This window comes from Herpailurus yagouaroundi, unplaced genomic scaffold (assembly GCF_014898765.1).
Source record: "Herpailurus yagouaroundi ecotype Mexico unplaced genomic scaffold, PumYag 160, whole genome shotgun sequence".
Taxonomy (NCBI): Eukaryota; Metazoa; Chordata; class Mammalia; order Carnivora; family Felidae; genus Herpailurus; species Herpailurus yagouaroundi.
In genome coordinates this window covers 33,864,733-33,886,872 of record NW_024412401.1, presented here as the reverse complement: position 1 = coordinate 33,886,872, position 22,140 = coordinate 33,864,733, and the positions used below count along the sequence as shown (strand labels likewise).

General features: G+C 44.0%; 1 long non-coding RNA gene across 1 annotated transcript in view; it reads right to left on the bottom strand.

Moving 5' to 3' along the window:
- Nucleotides 1-19,393, bottom strand: part of LOC121034817 (uncharacterized) — a 23,902-nt gene extending 4,509 nt beyond the window's left edge. The window contains exon 1 of the long non-coding RNA XR_005792632.1: nucleotides 18,838-19,393. This is a non-coding gene — a long non-coding RNA (uncharacterized LOC121034817). The remainder of the gene's footprint in view (nucleotides 1-18,837) is intronic.
- Nucleotides 19,394-22,140: the final 2,747 nt, after the last annotated feature.

The following is a 22,140-nucleotide window of genomic DNA, read 5'->3' as shown; positions in this document are numbered from 1 at the left end:
AATAGAATAGAATAGAATAGAATAGAATAGAATAGAATAGAATAGAAGTAAAATAAAGATAAAGATAAAGATAAAGATAAAGATAAAGATAAAAATGAGATGTGGTTTCTGTCTCCTGATAGGACCTTGACTGCTATGCATTATCGATGCCATTATAAGAAACTCTGAGTATCCCCTTTGAGTGAGGTCTCATTGACAGTTCCAAGGGCAAGGCCAAGTGAATGAACACCAAGTCCCATATTTCACGCAGGCTGGATTTCCTCAGAGACTGAGAAATCTTCAGATCTGGGCAACTTCCACATTCTTAGATAACCTTTACTTACAACCGAAACATAAGGATTGGCTAAGTCGAGGGTCAAAAATGGTTTTTAACACAGGAGAAAATATCATTCAGAGTAGCACTCTAGCTCCCAAAACAATGCATGAGTTCCTGTTGGGTGGATTTTTTAACTGCGATTTTGGCTTTGCCAATCTAACCTACTGCTTCTGCTACATTCACTTAGAGATAGATAGGCTTGTCTGTTCTGGAAGCATCTTCTCAGCAGGAGAAAGACAGTGAAAGGTTTGGCTCAGAGAACACAAGTGACTGGAAATATTTGGCCCTGCAGGTGTTTGGATACACATTTACTAAGCAGCTACCAAGTCTGCATGTCAGAAGGACTTGGGGAATACTTTGCGCTTTGTGCTAGGAAAAGCCAAAACCTCCTATATCATCTCTTTTGTGATGAGAAGTGCAGACACCTGATGGAGATAGGTCTACAATGAAACCATCACTCTCTGTCCTCTCAGCCCATTTATCCCTGTGGTCACAGGACTCCACAGCCAAGGCTCCAGGCCCCAACATGAATGTGTTCCCGGCCTGTCCCCAGTGTGCTGGCGCTGGCACTGGCCTCGGGGTGAGCTCGGGGCTGCGCAAGCCCGGCACATATTTTCTTTGTAGTGTTAACACGAACTAAAACTTAGACAAAAGACAAAGTACGGTACACAGTGGGGAGAAATCCTCCTCGCTAATCTTTGCTAGAAGTGACAACATCAGGCGGTGCAGTGATGGCACCAGACGCACCCCTGGGGCCTCGCCATGGACACCAGCATCACTCTGTGGGCGCTCACAGCCACAGCAGGGGTGAAGAGCCACTTTATGAAGTCTCAAGGGCAAAGGCATCAGAAGAGTCCTCTGTAGGCAAGAGAGAAGTGCATGGACAGAAGATTAGAAGTGACAAAAGAACTGACAGTTCAAAGAAATCACAGGAGACATACCCTGGGACACCCAGAGGAGGCCCCATCAAGCTCCAGCAGAAGGCCAGAGTGTCAGGACTTATAGGACACAAGCGGGGTCTGGGTGGTTTTTTGCCCTGTGGGCAGGGTGTGCTAGGTCCTCAAAATGAAATGGGAACTCTAAGCCTAAGGAGACCATGGGAGGAAAAAAGAGAGGGGTCTAGGGAATGAGGTATGATCATCCTAGGGAAGCTGAAGCCCCTTCAGCCAAGGTTTCTGCAGCAAGCAAGGAAGATGCAAAACAGAATCATAATTCCCTTTTCCTGCCTTACCTCTGTCCTCCCCATCATCCAGCTTTGGGCACTGACTTGAGCTCTTGCAGGAAAACAAGTGATCAGATCTCCATCAGAGCGAAATGTTTAATCAATCTAGGGAATGCGGGCAACGCATGGGCTTCTGATAGGCATCACATGGATTATTAAGCAGAGAGGAGAACTGACCAGCTGGCAGCTCTTCAGCCTAAGAAAACCACGAGACTGATTCCCCAGGTTCACTACCCACTTACCCTCCTCCCACAGCCCCCAGCTCCTAGAGAACAGCCAGACACCCCTTGCAAGCCGCATGGGACGTTCCCACTTCAAGCCCAAGCCACCCCTGCCTGCCATGAGAGTGTGCAGAAACACAGGAAAGCCAGCCCTACTTGGAAACCTCAGTAATTACTATGGGAACCTGTCGGATGCCAGGAGGCTGGGAAGACAGCTTAATTAAGTGCAACATCTGACAGTTCTGATTGGGAAATTGAGGACACAGTAAGAGGGTGCCATTCAGGCAACAATCTGTTCCTTTTGTTAAGACACAGGGAGGGTCTCTTCTTTTGCCTACAACAAACAGGAGGGCTGTAATTACACAATGTCAAACTGCAGCTGAGCGTGCTATTTTAGATTTCATATTTTCCCGAAGAATTTTACAACCAAAAAGATGAAGTGCCTCCCCACTTGAACGGTGGCTGTATTTAAGGTACTTGTGATCCTATAACACTCTACAGTCCTAATTCCACTTCTCTCGGCGAAGAGGGGGTAGCAAGCCAAAATCTGGTGGTTCACACCGCATGTAGCGATAGAAGACTTGTGTGTTAGTTTCCCAGAGTTGCCATAACAAAGTACAACAATTGGGTGGCTTAAACGACAGAAATGTATTGCCTCACTGTTCCGAAGGCTTGGAAGTCCAAGGTCAAGGTGTTGGCACTTGGTTCTTTCTAAGGGCTGTGAGGGAGAATCTTCTCCATGCCTCTCATCTAGCTCATGGTAGTTTGCTGGCAATCTCTGACATTCCTCAGCTCGTAGATGCCACCAGCCCAATCTCTGCCTGTTTCATATGGCATTCTCCCTATATGTGTGTCTATCTCTGTGTTCAAATGTCCCTTTTACAAGGGTACAGTCATATTGGATTAAAGCCCACCCTAATGACTCATCCTAACTTGAACATCTTCAAAGACCCTATTTCCAACAAAGGTACATTCAACAGGTACTGGGCATTAGGACTTCAACATCTTTTAGACGGACACCATTCAACCCATGCCACTTTGGTTCCAATAAAATCTCATGAGGATGCCCTCTGTGGGAAACAAGACAAACGGAGACACACACACACCTTCTCTAATTGACATGAGGGTGCTGAGTTCCCACCACCCCCTCAGCACCGCCCCCATCCAGTAGTCTCCAGAGGTCTCTGTAGGGTGTAGCTTAACTTTCCCCAGTTTTAGGGCAACTCAGAGGAAGGGGAGCTGGAAGGGTTTTCCCTTTTTTGTTTTGTTGTTTTAATGAGCACGTGTCAAAAATTTATTTCATCACTAATACGAGCGAGAACCGTAAGGTGTTAACAACCAGATCAAGAGCATTCAAAGAGCACACACAGCAAGGCAGTTGGAATGCTGAGATGAATTTACAAATAAATGCAAACGTAGCCAACATCCACAGTGCAATAACCAACTGCATCTCCACTGGACAAACTTCATTTGCATCTCTATGGGCAAGGATCATTTGCATTACTATCACTTTTCTACAAAGGGACAAAAAAGCTTCAAAGCAATGAAAGATGCAGATAACCAGAAAAGGTGCCAGACAAGACACCCAGTCATCTTTTTTGCCCATTTCTAATTCTTTCACATTTTTTTTTCCTGGCAGGATATATGCCTCCTACGTGCTAGGGCCACCTGCTTATATGTCATCCATCATTTAAGGCATTTATATCCATGAGGGCAGTGGAGGGAGGGTCTACTGGGGGGAAGGAAGTGTTCTTTGGGAACTTTTAGGATGGGCCCTCCTCTCCACCTCACCCACGGTTGCTCCCAAGACCCTGACCACAGAGAACTGAATTTCTCAGTGGTCACAGGGCTTCCTCAGCTCCTCCTGGGAGACCAGGCTCTCTCGAAATCAGCACCAAGCTTTCCTGTCCCATCCTTTGCCCTCACTACCAAGTCCTTCATTGCCTGCCCTTGGCCCCACTAATTTTTCTCTCCTTTTCCAGCATACACTCCAGGGGTCAACTCAGCCCTGGCCAAGCATTCACTCAGGCCACTTCCCTAAACTGGGAAGACCATCAGTCTCAAGATCAACCTTGTCTGCCCTCTCTGTTGTGGTTCCCAACCACTTTGAGACTTGGAGATAAAAGGCTGAGACTAGAGACGTACATTTCTCTAGTTCACTTAGTGGCTATGTGACCCCAAGTGACATAATTTCCCTAAGCTCTAATTTCCACCATCCACAATCTCAGAATTTCTGTGTGTATAAATGAGTGTAGCAAATGCTGCAGTCTTCCTTCCAGATCCCCTCCATGATCTAGGAATGGGGCACCTGTTCCCCCAGTTCACAGTACAGCCCCTCCCTGGAGCCAGCCCCATGCCAAAGGGAGCTGCCTCACCCCCCGGATATGACCTACCCCTACCCACACCCCCACCAGGAGCAGCCGGCTTACAACTCCCAGGCCACGTGGGGATACAAAGCCTCAGCCCTCTTGCCTCAATGTGGAACATCTCTGGAGGGCCCCCTCAGTTTCAGCGCTCCCTGTGGGATCAGCTGGGGTCTCCATTGCAACTAAATCACCGTTCAACTTCTCCTTCTGCCCAGCCATGCCTCTTTCGCTCCCTTACGGGTATGTTCCCAAGGGACTATCCAATAAATTTTTCTCAGGAAGGCCTCAGAGTCTCAGTGTCTCCTTGGGAACACGATCCTGCAACAATGAGACAACGCTGAGCATACAGTAGCAGCTCAAATATGCCACTAGCAAGCTATGTGACCCCCTCAAGTTACTTCTCTCCTCACAAACTCACGGTTGCATGCTGACACAGTTATGAGAAAAAAGGCAGGGCAGCCTTGGTAACTTGGCTAAAAAGTGGACGGTGGGGCGGGAAGGCGGTGGGGTGCTGGTTTTCTGCCTGCTCCGGTGGAAATTCCACACAGCAGGGTGAGGGCAGGGCCAGGTAAGTGCCGAGATTGTTTCCTTCCACATCCTGCCAGCCTCCTGAAAGTGATACTCCTGGGAAAGGCAGACATCTTAACAGTGTTACATTCTCCTGCAGGTCGGCGTGGTCCTTGACCAGGCCCCCTACATCTCAGATAAGGGCTGGGATCCTGTCAGTCAGCCACACAGCAGCAGCCACATGGGGGATGAAGTTTCAGTTGCTTTTGGGGTCACCGCTTCTCGCTCAGCCATGCCCAGAAGCAGAAGTACCTGGTGCAGCCTGAACCCCTTGCCTAGGGCACAGTGTGGTCTCTGAAACTCATGTTTCTCACTCCTGCTGGAGATTGAGAGGGACTTTGGGGACCCCAGAGCCCACACACACTGGTAGACCTATACTACACACACACACACACACACACACACACACACACACACACACAACTTCCCACCACTACCTGACTGACATTCTTGCCACTTCATTCCCAAGAAAACACACACAATTCAAGCTTATGTAGATTTCGCATTGCTTGCAAGACCTTGGACAAATAAAATGTTCTGAGGCTCAGTTTTTTCACCTCTAAAATGGGGGTGAGTATTAATGTGAGTACCAAAAGTTGCTATAATAAGTAAACTCCAAAACTCTCACTGGCTTCACATAGTAAACATGTATTTGTTGCTTGTTTGAAGTTCAAAATGGGTAGCATGGAGTGGTGGTTGTCCTCCAGGATGTGATTCAAAAGTCAGACTCCTCTGGGGCGCCTGGGTGGCTCAGTGGGTTAAGCATCTGACTTTGGCCCAGGTCATGGTCTCATGGTTTGTGAGTTTGAGCCCCGCGTCGGGCTCTGTGCTGACAGCTCAGAGCCTGGAGCCTGCTTCAGATTCTGTGTCTCCCTCTCTCTCGGCCCCTACCCTGCTCATGCTCTGTCTCTCTCTCAAAAATAAATAAACATTTAAGAAATTTTTTTAAAAGTCAGACTCCTTCTAGCGTATAGTTCCATGCTTGCCTTCACAAGACAGAGGAGAAAAGAACACGGAGGGTCAGAGTTGAGGGAGGAGTGTGTAGGCCAGGCCTAGAAGTAATAACACCTTCACTAACAAGCCTTTGACCAACACTCAAAACTCAGTCATATCACCATCCTTAACCGCAAATGAGTCTGGGAAATAGAGGTTAGCTGTGTGCCCACAAGGAGAAGCCAGCCAGTCCCTGCCACAGGATGACAACCTTACAGGATTATTGTGAGATTAATAAAATAAGCATTCCAGGTGCACAGTGAGTGTTCAATAGCTATTACGTGTTGCGGTTATTAACATCCACAAGGGCAACTCAACAGGTCTCTGAGAAGTTGCTGAGGATGCTGCGTCAGACATGGGTCCTGGACCAGGGGTGTTGATTTTTGTCTTGCCTGGGCCTAAACACCACCCATGACAGGCTCACAGTGATGAACTCAAGCTCACATTTCTGCTGACTCCCCTTGTGGGAAGGAGGGGAGGTGAACGTTAATTCTGACTCAGGAGGAGGCAAGAAATAGTGGGTGCTTCAACTGCAGTTCAAATTCTCCCCACCTACCATGCTGTGACCAGTTTTTCTCCCTAAATTCCTAGAAGGTGAACATGACTTGGAACCACAAGAATTTATTGCCCTTCCAAGGTCTCCCAGTCAAGCTATGGGAAGAATGTGTGTTCTCCTGCGACTTTGACACCGGCCCACTCCTTGAAAAATAACAACCTTGGCTTTGTATTTCTAGAGGTATAGCTGCCTCTTTTCTTCCTTATTCTAAAAGGTCTCTATGATATCCCAAATACCTCTGCCTAAGACATTTGGGGAAAGGCTCCATGATCACATTTCTTCTCTGACCTCCAAGGTTCTCTCTCTTTTTTTTTTTTTTAACGTTTATTTATTTTTGAGACAGAGAGAGACAGAGCATGAATGGGGGAGGGTCAGAGAGAGAGGGAGACACAGAATCCAAAACAGGCTCCAGGCTCTGAGCCATCAGCCCAGAGCCCAACGCAGGGCTCGAACTCACGGACCGTGAGATCATGACCTGAGCTGAAGTCGGACGTTTAACCAACCGAGCCACCCAGGCACCCCTCCAAGTTTCTCTCTTAACAGAACAGAGGAGAGGAGTTGTATTAATGCCAACAAATGGGGGAAAGACAAAACACTATTATTTTGTTTACCTCCCAACTGCTACATCCCCCCCACACACGCGTGTGCATGTGTGAGTGCACACGCACAAGCAACAATAACAACCCTCATGCACCTGTCATTTTGGTTGGGGCACAGGCAGGAAGCAGGAAATGGGGAAAAAAGGGAAGTGGGGGGAAAGGCAGATGCACTATAAGATTTGGGAGCAAAAGGCAAGTAAAAGTTCTACAGAGCTACACATGCTGGGAATTGTTGCCCTGACCCGAAATAACTTTATCTCTAATGATCTAGCTTTCTTACAAGATAAGCGCCTTGCAGCAAATAAATATTTTTTTCAAGTTGAAGATGCAGAAAAGCAGAGAATTAAATGATTTGGTAATGAAACACAGCAGTCTTTTGGAAAATATTGGTTCACTAGCTTATGCAGATTTTCCAAATGTTGGCTCTTTTCATTATACAATATCAAAAAATCTCATTTGTTAATATTACCACAAATCTCATTGGAAAATTCTTGAAGGACTGAGAAGCTGTCAAGCTCACAGCGGCCAGAAACAAGTTTTCCAAAATTCAAATTTTTGGCTGAAAATGTGTATTTTTATCACTGCTAACAAATACTGTCAGTTGTCCTCCGTAAAGAGACAGGCTCATTTTATTCATTTCCAGGAAAATATTCCCCAGACACCCTAGTCTGAATAAACCCGGCTTGTCTACTAATCTTTCTTTTCCATAAAAAGGGGTGTGGGGGGGATTAAATGAGATCTTAACACACAAGTGCTTTTAAAAAAGACAACCATGGCATCTCAGAATGTAGCAAAGTACTTTATACACACTTCATTCCTTAGGATATGTATTTTTTTAAGATGTTTTTCAATTTTTTTTAGGTTTATTTCTTTATTTCGAGGGAAAGAGAGAGCATGCACAAGTGGGGGAGGGGCAGAGAGAGAGGGAGAGAGAATCCCAAGCAGGCTCCACACTATCAGCACACAGCCAGACGTGGGCTGGATCTCACAAACTGTGAGATCATGACCTGAGCCGAGATCAAGTCCGACACTCAACTGGCTGAGCCACCCAGGCGCTGCAAAGATGTTTCTTATTTTTAAGTAACCTCGATACCCAATGTGGGGCTCAAACACACAACCCTGAGATCAAGAGTCACGTGTTCCACCGACTGAGCCAGCCAGGCGCCCCCTACTCAGGATATATTTTAAATATGTGTACATAAGGGCCAAGATCTAATAAAATTAATCACTTTTATCATTTCCTTAAGTCACTCCTAAGTGAAACTGGCATTTATTTTTCCACTTCAAATGAGCCGGCAGGGCAGGGCGCAATGACACTGACAGTCCAGCAGCTTTATGCACCACTGGTTAACGCCATCAGCGCAAATGCTGATACCGTGAAAAAGGCAAAGAACATCGTAATGTTGTTATGAAAATAGTCTTGATTCTGAGGACCCCCTGGAAGAATCATGGGAACTTTTAGGGATCCCCAGACCATACTTTTGAACAGCTGCTATGGATCAAGCAGGAGTCTCTGCCTCATTGGCCACCAACCCCAACTCCTCCAGCACAACCACCACCTCCCAGACACTGAAATAGCTGGTTATAGGACTGGTATGTACTCTTAATACACACTTTTACTGTATGGACCATAACCATGGAAAATCTATACGGGTTTTTGCTGCTGTTGTTATTTTTACATTTGGATAAATATCATGCTCCGCATGTCATTTTGCGGTGTGCTGTTTTCGGGCAATAGTGTATTTTTGAGCTTCGCCCAAATTGATTCAAAGAGATCTAGTCAACTCTTAACGGTACAGAATTCCACAAAGTGTATTATTTTATCCATTCCTCTGTTTTATTTATCCATCCCTCTATTTGAAAGTTTTTCTTTTTCTTCTGGGAAGATTAGTCTTATTTTGTTTACATTTTAAGCAGTGCATTTTGAATTGTATCTTGGGATACATGAAAAGCTGTATATAACATGCATGTGATGTAAAGAATAATACACGAAAGGAGGCCCAAGGACAAGGGTGTTATCATCCCGATGAAGGAGCCTCCTATTTGGCTGGGACTCGTGCAGACTGGCCAGGGTGAGTCAGGTTTGGTTTCTCACCCCAGAGTTTGGCAAGGCTTCAGGTACACCATGAAGACATGAAAAGACATCATTCTTGAAGGCTAAGATGAAACTTGCTATTTTACTCGGGGACAAGGACCCCCCTTTTCCGGGACTGAAAGATACACAAAGTTTCCTTGTTCCCCTAAAGCAGGACTCAGGTTGGAAAGACTGGTCATTGTCCACTGTTTGCTCTCAGCACAAGACAGAACAATGAATTTTTTTAATGTCTTTAACGTCACTGTTGTCCCCAGGTTATACTGTGACAAAACAAGTGATTGCCTTTTTTGGCAATAATGTGAAATTTCAGCATTTTTAGCTTGAAAAGGCGATTACTATGTAAGTAGTTATTAATTGTTTTCAGACAATTAAAAATGTGGGGATGGGGGCGACTTGGTGGCTCAGTCGGTTGGGCATCCGACTCTTGACTTTGGCTCAGGTCATGATCTTGCGGTTCGTGGAATCCAGCCCCACCTCAGGCTCCACGCTGACAGTGTGGGGCTGCTTGGTATCCTCTCTCTCCCTCCCTCTCTCTCTGCGCCTCCTCCACTTCTGAGTTGGAGTTGAGGCTCAGAGGGATGAACATGGCCTCTGGGGTGGTTCAGAGATGAGTGCAACTTGCAACTCTATCACGCAGCAGTCGTGTGATGTTGAGCAGGTCACTTGGGGCCCCTGCACATGACTTTCTGCATTTGTCCAAGGGGCACCTTCCTCACACCTTCACTGTGTCACACAAGACAATGTGGGCAGTGCGTGGGCGTAGAGTGCACCATAAATAACAGCCATCGATACTCATTCATCAGGCATGAGAATTCTCTCAGAACTTTCTGACATGTTATTTTAATTACCAGAATTATGGATTTGACTTGAATCTACAATTCTGAGAAGTTTTATAAATACAGCCTGACTTCATGCCTCCTTGGACTGCCACTCAAACCACGCTTTCCGCAATTCGCTTCCAGCCAGCCACCCCACAGAACCTTTCCTCCCATAGACGCCGTGGCCTTCACATGGCTGAACCGAGTGGCACGTCCCTGCTCTCATTGTATCTGACCTTTCCACAGCACTGGTGACTTCCCGATTCTTGAGACTCTGTCCTCCTTGGCTCCTGTGACCCTCATTTCTCCTGGGTTTCCCCAGCTCCCAGGCAACAACATCCTTCGTGGACACCTCGGAACTGGCAGTGTGCCGTGGGCTTGGCCTCCAGGCCTCATCTCTTCTCACTTTTCATTTCTCTCCCTGAGTGATCTCGTTTGCTCTCACATACAGATAAGACCCATATCTCCATCTCCAGACCTGGCCTCTCTCTGAACTTCTGATTCTGTTTTCTGACTCTAATGAATTCCTCCGCATTGCAGTCCTCAGGCATCTCGAAGTCAACATACCCAAAATCCACCATCCCGTGGGCCTTCATCCCGAATTTGTGCTCCTTCTGCAGAACCCGCCTTGGTGAATTCCCTACCACCATCCGCTAAGTTATCTAACTCAGAAACATTAGTACAAGCCTACGAGCATCACGAGTCACCAGCTGTATAAATCCTGCTTTCCTTTAAAAAGAAAAAATATACCTGTGTTCTGAACTCTCCAGTCAGTTCTCACCTGCTTCATTCAAGCCCCTCCTAGCAGACCTCTCTGTCTCTAGACTAGTGTCTTTCCACTATGTGTATCCAGGGTGTGTGTCCAATGTGTATCCTGGATGATCTTTCTAAAACAGTCACACACACATAGAGTTGACCCACGATTGCCAACTATTTTTGACCATATGATTTATCAGCCAAACAGACACTTTGGATAGTAATAGGTATGCTATGAACAATTGTACTAACACAGCAAATAAACCCTAACTCTCTGCCAGGTACTGCACTAAGTGTTCTATATACCCAAAACACTTATCAGGTAACTACTATTCCTATCCACTTAAGATGAGGAAATTAAGGCTTACAGAGGGTAAGTGGTTTGTTCATGAACACACAGCTTGAATCCCACAGTTTGAATGCATGAGATTCAAACTCGGCACCAGCTGACTCTAGAGCTCATACTCCTTTTTTTTTTTGTTTGTTTATTTATTTATTTTGAGAGAAACAGAGAGCATGAGCGGGGGAGAGGCAGAGAGAGAGAATCCCAAGCAGGCTCCACACTGTCAGTGCAGAGGAACCCCATTCTGGGCTTGAACCCAAGAACTGTGAGATCATGATCTGAGCTGAAATCAAGAGTTGGATAACCAACTGAGCCATCCAGACACCCTTATTTTTTATTTTTTTAATTGAAGCCTACTTGACACACTGTTATATTAGTTTCAGGCATACAATATAGTGATTCTGTAAGTCTATATACTATGGCGCTCATACCCTTAGCCTCTTCCCTATACTGATCATCATCATCCTCTCATTCAAAAAAAAAAAAATGTGTTAGGCCTCCCTATTGATTTCATAACAAAGTTTTCATGGTCTGACACGACCCCGACTTCTCTCTGGCCACTTCTTCACAGGAGCCCCTCACTGCAGCTGGGCACAACCAACTCACCTCCTCACCTCAGTGCACGTGCTCTCTGTTTTCCCACAACTTCCTTATCTAATTCCTCATAATCCATCAAACTCAAATAGTCATCTCTCCAGGTTAGCTGCCTCTCCGGTGGGTTCCCTCGCCATCCTGTGCATGAATAAGTCACAGTGTGAATTACACTATAATTTCTATATCCCCCACTCGTAGAGTTCACTCTATTATCTTCTTCAAACTATTGTAACCCAGTGCTTTGTTTATTTGCCTTCAAATGTTCCCGTTTCCTGATATGTGTATTTAAAACTATAAGTTTCCCTCTAAATGCTGCTTTGGCTGTGCCTCATGAATTTTGACATATATTGATCCCTTTAACCCAAAGATTTGGGGGCCTCTCTTTGGTTTTGGTTGTTTATTGTTTGTTGGTTTCCAGGAAATGGAAAATGTTTAACTTTTATTATTAGCAATTTTTAATTTTGTTACATGATCACAGAACATAGTTTGCATGATATTGACTCTTTGGAATAAATTAGACCTTTTTCTATGGCCTAGAACATGGCCAATTTTAATAAACATACAATGTATGATCAACATATACATATTCTATGTGTTGGAGACGAAATGTGGTATGTATCTATTTCTTCAGGCTTATTAGTTATGTTGGTTCTTCTGTGTCTTTACATATTTTAAGTCAGCTCTGTCAGGGATGTTTTAAAATTTCTAATGACCTTATACAAAATTAAAAGGTTTTTATCTGCCCTTTACAGTTAGTGGGTCCCTAATGAACCGGGCTTTCATCCCTTGCTGTTTTTAGATTCCAATTAAACTTGTTTGTAGTTAAAAAAAAAAAAAAAAGGGGGGGGGGGCGCCTGGGTGGCGCAGTCGGTTAAGCGTCCGACTTCAGCCAGGTCACGATCTCGCGGTCCGTGAGTTCGAGCCCCGCGTCGGGCTCTGGGCTGATGGTTCAGAGCCTGGAGCCTGTTTCTGATTCTGTGTCTCCCTCTCTCTCTGCCCCTCCCCCGTTCATGCTCTGTCTCTCTCTGTCCCAAAAAAATAAATAAACGTTAAAAAAAAATAAAAAAAAAATAAACTTGTTTGTAGAATAGACAAATAATTAAAGATGTACTGTCTTCCACGACTTAATATTGTCTTCCAATAGGGTCGTGTTGAAGTTGGTGGCTTGCACCCCAGCATTTAGTACAGGTACTGGATACAGTACAGTTTGCAGTTGAATAAGTGAAGATACTGCCATGACCTTCTTGATATCTGGAACTCATCTCATTAGAAACAAGTCATTTAGAACGCAGCTCAACTAAACTTTAGCTCTGACTCAACATGCCCTTGGCCACTCCAGTGCCACTCCACTACAGGAGAAGGGTTACAGAGTGGACAGAACCCAGGGCCCATGTAAGAGAGGGTGCTCGTCCTTCAGCTTCATTAACTCAGTGGCAACTGTTTCATCTGTGAAAGTTCTTCCTCATGACATAGCTATTTGGTTTTAGCTTCATGCCAGGACCACCAGGGAAGTGAGTCAGGATTGACTGACTGATTGACTGACTGGGGAGGATAGGAGAGGGTCCACGTCAGGACTTATTATCTCAAATCTCCAGCTGAGAATCTGAAGGACTGGATCATACCACAGGGTCACACAGTTAATAATAGAGAATGATAGGTAATGACAGAAAAGCCAAGTCTGGTGTCCTTTTCACAGCAGCATATAGAAGCCCGCTCATTTCTTTAGAAAATTAAAGGACATCTTATTTGGAATCATCTTTGAGAATCTGGTGATTTCCCCTTCAATTAATTTAGGATTGCAAGAATTCAGTAAATCAATAACAAGCTATGGCAAGTATATGGAGAAAAATGCAGGTGGGAATGTAAGAGGGTGCCATTATTGTGGAAAACAGTCTGGCAGTTAGTCAAAAAGCTCAATAGAGAGTTCACATATGACCCAGCAATTCCACTCCTAGCTATATGCATACCCAAGAGAACTGAAAACATATGTTCACACAAAAAACTTACACATAAATGTTCACAGCAGCATTATTCATAACTGCTAAAATTTGGAAATAACCCAAATGTCCATTGACTGATGAATGGATAGACAAAATGTGGCATATCCATACAACAGAATATTGTTCAGACATAAAAAGGAATGAAGGACTGATATATGCTGCAACATGGATGAATCTTGAAAACATGATGCTCAGTGAAAGAAGTCTGACACAAAGGCCACATAATGTTATGCATTTATATGAAATGCCTAGAATAGGCAAATCCATAGGGATGGAAAGTAAATTCATGGCTTTCAGGGGCTGGAGGGCAGGGGGAAGTGAGGAGTGACAGCTAATGAGTATGGATTTCTCTTTGGGGTAACAAAAAAGTCTGGAATTAGTGACAATGGTTGTACACCTTGTGCTTATACTAAAACCCAGTGAACTGTGCGTTTTAGAAGGGTGTGTTTTATGGCATATGAATCAAAACTCAATTTTTAAAAAGAGGAGGGCAAATCAGGGATCATGGATCACTGCTCTAAATCCCAATAGAAAATTCCCTGGAAGCAGCACAGCACACAAGACCATGGACTTTGGAAAAAGAGGGAGTATATTCAAGTTCTGCCCTTCCAATATGACCACCAGAACTTGGGCATTTTATTTAATTTCTCTAAGCATCAATTTCCCTTCCTGTAAAATGATGGCATTATTACCTATTTCATGGGCTGGCTGTAAGGATTAAACGAAACTACTTGGGGCGCCTGGGTGGCGCAGTCGGTTAAGCGTCCGACTTCAGCCAGGTCACGATCTGGCGGTCCGTGAGTTCGAGCCCCGCGTCGGGCTCTGGGCTGATGGCTCAGAGCCTGGAGCCTGTTTCCGATTCTGTGTCTCCCTCTCTCTCTGCCCCTCCCCCATTCATGCTCTGTCTCTCTCTGTCCCAAAATAAATAAAAAAATAAAAACGTTGAAAAAAAAAATTAAACAAAACTACATAAGATAGTACCATACAACAACGTGTAATAAATGACTGCTACTATTATTATTACTTGTATTATTACAATTATTATTTTCACATCTTTCAGATCTTTCATATCTCATAATTTTTTTAGTACTATTTTATAGGACACTTCCAATAACAGACATATTGAATGGTTCCAAGTTCCATGAGTGCAATCTTGGCAAATTCTTTAAACGATATGGCTTGAAGGAAAAATCTATTTTTAGTATACTCAGATATGCACTGTGCTTGTTCCATGAAATAAATAATAATTAGCAAAACAGCTGCTGAAAGCATGTCGCATGAATTCGTTTAATATATATTTATAAATAGCGGTAGAAATATTTGCCCATTGTGCCCCCTTGTGAGAGTTTAGGGGAACTACCTTTATTCTAGAAAGTAGGTAGCTTTGAGCCTGGCAATTCAAAGGGTCCTCAGATCAGCAGCATGGGTATCAATTGAGAGTTTGCTGTTAATGTAGATATTGGATTCCAAATTCCACCCCCCCGTTTAGAATTTCCGTATTAACATTCTCCCCAGATGATTTTTACACACATTAAGTTTGAGAAGTACTGGCTTAGAGCATATAGTAAACGATTATTTTTTTATTCAGGAAACATTCATTGAGTGTCTTACTGTCAAATGTTAAATACTGTACAGGAACTGGAAATAGCAAGATAAATATATTTTTCCATAAAGAAATTTGTGATTAAAAACTTGTAACGATTAGAATTAATTGTGTACCTTAAAGTAAATTTTATGGTTTGCAAATTATATCTCAAATTATATCTCAAATTATGGCAAATCAAGAATCATAGATCTCTGCTCTAAATTCCAATAGAAAAGTTCCAAGGAAGAAGCACAGCACACAAGAGTATGGACTTTGGAAACAGATACATCATATTAAGGGGAACCTGGATGGCTTAGTCAGTTAAGCGCCGGGGTGGGGGGGGGGGGTTCTGTGCTGACAGCTCAGAGCCTGGAGCCTGCTTCAGATTCTCTGTCTCCTTCTCTCTCTCTCTGCCCCTCCCCTACTCCCACTCTGTTTCTCTCTCTCTCTCTCAAAAATAAACACACACTAAAAAAGATGCATCATATTAAATTTTGCCCTTCCCATCCAATGAACGTTATAGTAGAATCATGTATAAAATGCAATGGTACACAAAGATGAGAACAACTAACTCTGATTCGAAGAACAGGAGGAAGGTTGAAGGAGGAGGTTGCATCTGAATGGATCTTAGTAAGCAGAAATTAACCAGGTGGAGAACGTTGGGCAGAGCACTCCAGTCTGAAGGGATGCCATGAGGAAAAGGACATACATTCAAAGGTGTGTAAAGTGTCACATGTCAAATCCTTTGGTTAGCCTTCGGTGGGCACAGTGTTGGTTAAAAGGCAATTACCTCAAGGGGACTGAATTATTGGAAATTCTTGCTTTTTCCAAAATATACATTTCTGTAAATTTGAAAAGTTAACAACAAAATAAGAACAATAAATGTCTAAAATTAACGATCTAAACTTCCATCTTAAAATAGAAAAAGGAAAGAAAAAGCACGCATGGTTAAGCACCTGACTTCAGCTCAGATCACGATCTCTCAGTTCACGAGTTCTAGCCCCATGTCAGGCTCACATTGCTGACAGCTCTGAGCCTGGAGCCTACTTCAGATTCTGTGTTTCCCTCTCTCTCTGCCCCTCCCCCACTAGAATATTAAAAATTTCTTTCTCCAAAAAAAAAGGGAAAGCAAATGAAAAGAAAAATAGGTAGAAGTAAGGAAATAATAAAAATAACAGCAGGGGCGCCTGGGTGGCTCAGTCAGTTGAGCTTCCGACTTCGGGCTCAGGTCATGATCTCGCGGTTTGTGAGTTCGAGCCCCACGTCGGGCTCCGTGCTGACAGCTCAGAGCCTGGAGACTGTTTTAGATTCTGTGTCTCCTCCTCTCTCTGCCCCTCCCATGCTCATGCTCTGTCTCTCTCTGTCTCTCAATAATAAATAAACATTAAGAAAAATTTTTTTAAAAAATAAGAGCAGAAATCAATGAAATAGAATAAGGTGAAACAAAAAAAAAATCAATTAAACTAAAAGCAAACTCCATGAAGAAAATCAATGAAACTGACAAATCCTTAGCCAAACTGCCAAGTTCAAAGGAGAGAAAACACAATTACCAATATCATAAATGAAAGAGGGGGGTGTAATGATGTACAGCATGGTGACTATACTTAATACCATATTGCACATTCGAGAGTTGCTGAGTAGATCTTAAAAGTCCTCATCACAAGAAAAAAAAAACTGTAACTATGTATTATGACAGATGATAACCAGACTCACTGTGGTGATTATTTCACAATATACACAAATATCAAATCATTATGTTGTACACCTGAAACTAATATAATGTCAGTTAAATCTCAATTTTAAGAAAAGAAGTGAAAGAGGGACACTGTTCATAGTCATTAAAGCGGCAATAAGAAAATACTACAAAAGACTTTTGCCCATAAATTCAATGACTTAGATGAAGTAGACAAATATCTTGAAAGATACAAATTAACAAAACTCACTGGAGAAAAAATTAGGAAATCTGAGTATCCCAATATCTGTTAAAGAAAATGAACTTGTAATTAAAAACTTCTGACAAAGAAACCTTCAGACCCAGATATCTTCACTGATAAATTCCATCAAGCATTTAAGGAAGAGATAACATCAATTCTACAAAAACTCTTCCAGGGAAACAAGGAAAACAGAGCACTTCCCAACTCACTTTATGAGACCAGCATTACCTTGTGCCCTAAACCAGACAAACACTTTGCAAGAAACGACAAACTGAGACCGATATCCTTCGTAATACAAACACAAAAATCCATAGTAAAATTTTAGCAAAGAAAAACAGGAAACGTATTAAAAGGAAAACCAAGTGTTAGCAGATCAAAGGAGAAAACCCATACAATTTGCTCAGTAGATGCAGGAAAAGCATTTGATGAAACAGTTTTATAAAGTTAAGGACACACATACCACAGATTCTGCAATTCTACTCATAAGGAAGTTCCCTAGGGGAAGTTAAAACATATGTCTACACAAACGCTAGCATGCAAATGTTCACAGCAGCTTTCGTGGTACTGATCCAAAACTGGCAACAATCCAAACGCGTATTCACAGCAGAATGGACGCATAAGTATCCATACGGTGGAAAACTACTCAGCAATAATAAAAATGACTTATGATACATGCAAAGGCATGGATGAAACTCCACATTCTTATGCTGAGTGACAGGAGCCTAACATAAAAGAGTATATTTGTATGAAACTATAAAAAAAGCAAATCTCTCATGGCAGAAAGGGAGTCACTGGAAGCCCAGGACCAGGGATGGATGGAAAATTGACTAGGAAGGGCAGTGTAGGATGATGGAAATGTGTAAATCTTGACTGTGATACTGATTACATAGGGGTATAAATATGTCAAAAGTCACCAAATATACACCTAAAATGGGTACAGCTTCATATATAAAGCATACCTCAATAAAACTGATTTTTTTTTTTTTTTTTTTACAAAAAAACCCCCCCCGGGGGGGGGGGCGGTTTTCATTGGTCTTGCAGATGGTAGGGATGAGTTTGAGCTGGACCACAGAATTTCTGGCATCACTGGTGAGGTCAGAGAAGCCTGTCTGCTGGGGTTCTGGTGACAGTTTAAATCCCAACAGGCATCTCAGCACAGTACATACAGACAGTGCTGCTGATGTGCCAGCTCAGTGAAAATGTGAAGGTCTCAAATGGGGGGTTTGACTTACAATTTTGTACTTGGGGGGTGTCTGGCTGGCTCAGTCTGTACAGCGTGTGACTCTGGATCCTAGAGTTATGAGTTCAAGCTCCACATTAGGTGTGTAGCCTACTTAGACAGAGAGACAGAGACAGAGAGAGAGAGAGAGAGAGAGGGAGGGAGGGAGGCACCTAGGTGGCCCAGTCAGTTAAGCGTCCAACTCTTGATTTCAGTTTGTGAGTTCAAGGCCAGCCATCAGACGCCCAGCGTGGAGTCTGCCTGGAATTCTCTGTCTCCTTCTTTCTCTGCCCTTCCCTTGCTTGCTATCTCTCTCTCAAAAATAAATAAATAAAACTTTAAAAAAGTAATAAAATAAAGTGGGTTCAGAGATGAAAAATGTGTAAAAAAAAAAAAAAAAGAATCAGGGCACTTCCCCATATTCTGAGAAGGAAAGTAGTGACTTAGGGGGTGACATCCAAATTTTGAATTAGAGAACTTTAGATCCAAACAGATCTCAGTTCAAATTCCAGTCTCCCATTTACTAGCTGGATCAAACCCGACAAACCCTTAAGGACTTTGAGCCTCCTTTGTCTTAACTGTAAAATGGGTATAACGACCCCTGCATCATGGGATTGTCCCAAGGATAACACAAGACCGTGTGTGCACTGTACCTGCAGGCTGTCTACATCGCAGACCATCAGAAATCATCTTGGGGGTAGGAGGGAGTGTGCTGTATCTTGCGGGGCAGATCGTTGTCCCGGACATATTTCATTGCCTTCTCTGGCCTCTGCTCCTGAATTCAATGAACTGCAATGTTGTTTTGGTTACTTATTGCTCAGTATCTTTTCTTCCTCCTTTTTTCTGTTCTTCTTCGTCTAAGTAGAAGAAACTGAGTGCTCAATGGTAGTTTTCTGGTGCAACCAATACTCTTCACCAGCTTTATAACTAAGGGCGAGGGTGGTGGTGGCAAGAACACCAACTGACACAGTAGTAACATTGTTGACATCCAATCCCACCTACGCAGACAGGTTCCGCCCTCTTTAGAAGTAGCAAAGGGCGGGGAATGCAACAGATTGCCACAGCCTCTGGCAACCTAAGCGCACGCACAGAAGTCACTAGAGCCGCGACTGCCGCTGTCTCCCTGTCCAGAGCGTTCTCCCACCATGGCCTGGGCAGGCAGGACAGATGAGGGGATGAAGTTTATTCTCACAGGTCTTGGCTGTGCCTGGAAGAGAAATAACAGGCAGATACACTTGCAAGGCGCTTTCAAACTCCAGCCCAAGGCACCTCTTTATCTGAACCTCACACTCTTCCTGTAACTTCAGTAACTGGCCCCTTCCAACCTCTTCAAATGCCATTCACCTCCTTCCTCTAGGTGGCGCTCATAAGCCACAGATTACTATTGCTGATTACTTCATCTCTAGGGGTTTTGCACATCACAATGTTATTAGCATAAAGAGGTAACTCAAAACTTAGGAAGCCAGAAAAGAGACTCACACCATGTGTCCTTAGCCAAGACCCCAGGTCATATTCCACAAGTGTCCTTGGCTCACTTCCCTTCTGTGGTCACAAGAAAGTCCAAGCTTCACAGCTTTCTATCCAAACAAACACATTTCATGTCTGTATATAAATGTCTGTATTCTGATACTATAGATTTATCTTATGATTGATTCTATTCTTCAAATAATATCAATCTTCAAATAACATCAATAATGGCCAAGCCTTACTGAGCACTGCTATGTCCAAAAAAGTGTGCTAAGTATGAGACACACAATTTCACGTAATCCCTACAACATTGTATGAGGTAGTTACCATTATTATCACTACACAGAAAGGAAACTGAGGCTCTGAGACGTTGAGTGACTTGCCCAACTAGTAAATAATAGAGGAGGTATTTGAACCCAGGTCTGTTCTAATTATTATTCCTGTCACCATTCTGTCATCACTGGTTCTAAAGCAGTGGAGAACCTTTTCTCTTAGCCCCTGTGGTGTACAGACGGTTATTTGGTGATCAAGACACATGATTTCCTATTGATACACAGATAAGTGTCCTTCTCTGTGTTGACAATGTGGCCCTACCCTTCAGGTCCAAGAAGGGTCTCCAGCAGCAATTTAACCTGGTAGTTACTGCCAGAGAGAAAAGGAAACTAGTCATTCAGATGAAATACAGTGCCATTTTTCATCCGTATCTTTGGTATCCTGATGCATGATGGTAATGCTTCTGTTTGCTAGGTGTGGCAACTGGCTGGGCTTTGACCCAGATGGAACCACCTGGGTTCAGTGCCCTGGAGAGCCACATTGAGGGTCTGGTGGGGCAGAGCAGGGCTCCCAGGGTCACTTGTCTCAACTTTCCTGACTATGCTCTGATTCCCCTGCTCCCTGCTGTAAACCTTGGGGCCTTCTCTGGGGTACCTGTAGCGTCCGTGGGAGAAAAGTCTTAAGCTCTTTCCTGAGGAGAGCTGGCTCTCAATCTGCAAGTTCCCAGTGTCCCTCCAAAGGGAGCAGGGAGTGGGTAGTGGAGAAGCAGGATTTTATTACAGCAAGACTAATGATGTGCTTTCCTATTAAGAACCAGATATCCTAGTCCTCCTAAATGGCGTAGGCTCAAAATCTAGGTGTTGAGGAAGTCCACAGGAGAGGTGATGTGAGCTAGGGCAGTGGAAAAGGCTTCAGAAGCAGAGAGCTGTAAGCAAAGGGAAAGGATCCCGATAAGAAGGATGCTCCTGGCAGAAAATGGATGAAAGATTATGCTGGATGAGAACCAAAGGGAGAGGCTGGAGGCATGCACTGTAGCCAAGGACCCCATGGGAGCCTGAGCATCCAGGCAGAGTGCGTCTGGAATGAATGAGAGGAGGCAGCAGGAAACAGGGCTGTGACGCCAGGGCAATGATTTCTGAGGACGACCAAACTCGAAGGAGTTGCTGGACAGAAGAGACAGAAAGGCTGGAAGCAACTAGGTGTCAGTTCAATTCAGTTCTGAGACCATTTATCTGGAGATACCATCAGATCCCACAGATAAAGGATGCAGTCCTACAAGACCGCCCCCCCTTCAGATGCCTGAGCTTCTCACCCACTGGGTGTAGATTGGAGGTTCCAGCAACCCCCTCCTCAGGTTCGATTTATTTGCTAGAGCAACTCACACAACTCATTTTACTTACTAGATCACCAGTTTATTACAAAAGTATACAACTCAAGAACAGCCAGACGGATGAGGTGTAGAGGGCAAGGCGTGAAGAAAGGGCTTGGGGCTTCCATGCCCTCTCCAGGCACCCAAACTTCCACCCGTTTGCCATGCTGGAAGTTCTCCAAACCCCATCTTTTGGGGTTTTGACAAAGGTTTCATTTAAGACTGACTAAATCATCGGCCACTGACAACGGCTCCAACCTCCAGTCCCTCTCCCCTCCCTGAGGTCAGAGGGTGGGACTAAAAGTTCCAACCATGGGATCACAAGGATGGTTCTTGGTTCTGCTGCCAACCAGCCCCTGTCCTTAGATGTTTTCCAAAGGTCACCTCATTAACATAACAAAAGACATATCACTGGCTCTCAGCACCTAGGAAATTCCTAGAGTTTTAGGAGCTCTGTGCAAGAAATGAGAATGAAGTTCAAATATATATTTATGATACCTCACAATATCACAGGAGACAAGTGCCATCATTGTGTCACCTTGTCACCTAGGCCTAACACAATCTAACAAAGCTCCTTAGAGACATGGCAAAGGTCACCTGCAGACAATGGGTTGCAGTTGATTTGCATGATGTAAAACACTGATCTGTAAAATCGTGTCCCCACCCTGCCCCTTTCCTTGATAAAACAGCTGGAAGCTTCCTTTAGGTTCACTGGAAATGAGGAATTGAGGGAGGCAAGATTGTCTGCCTTACTCTGAAGCCCAAACTCCAGACACCTCTGTTGAGTACAGGGCTACCCAATGTGGAATACACTAGCCTTTACAGTAGCTATTTACATTTAAATTTA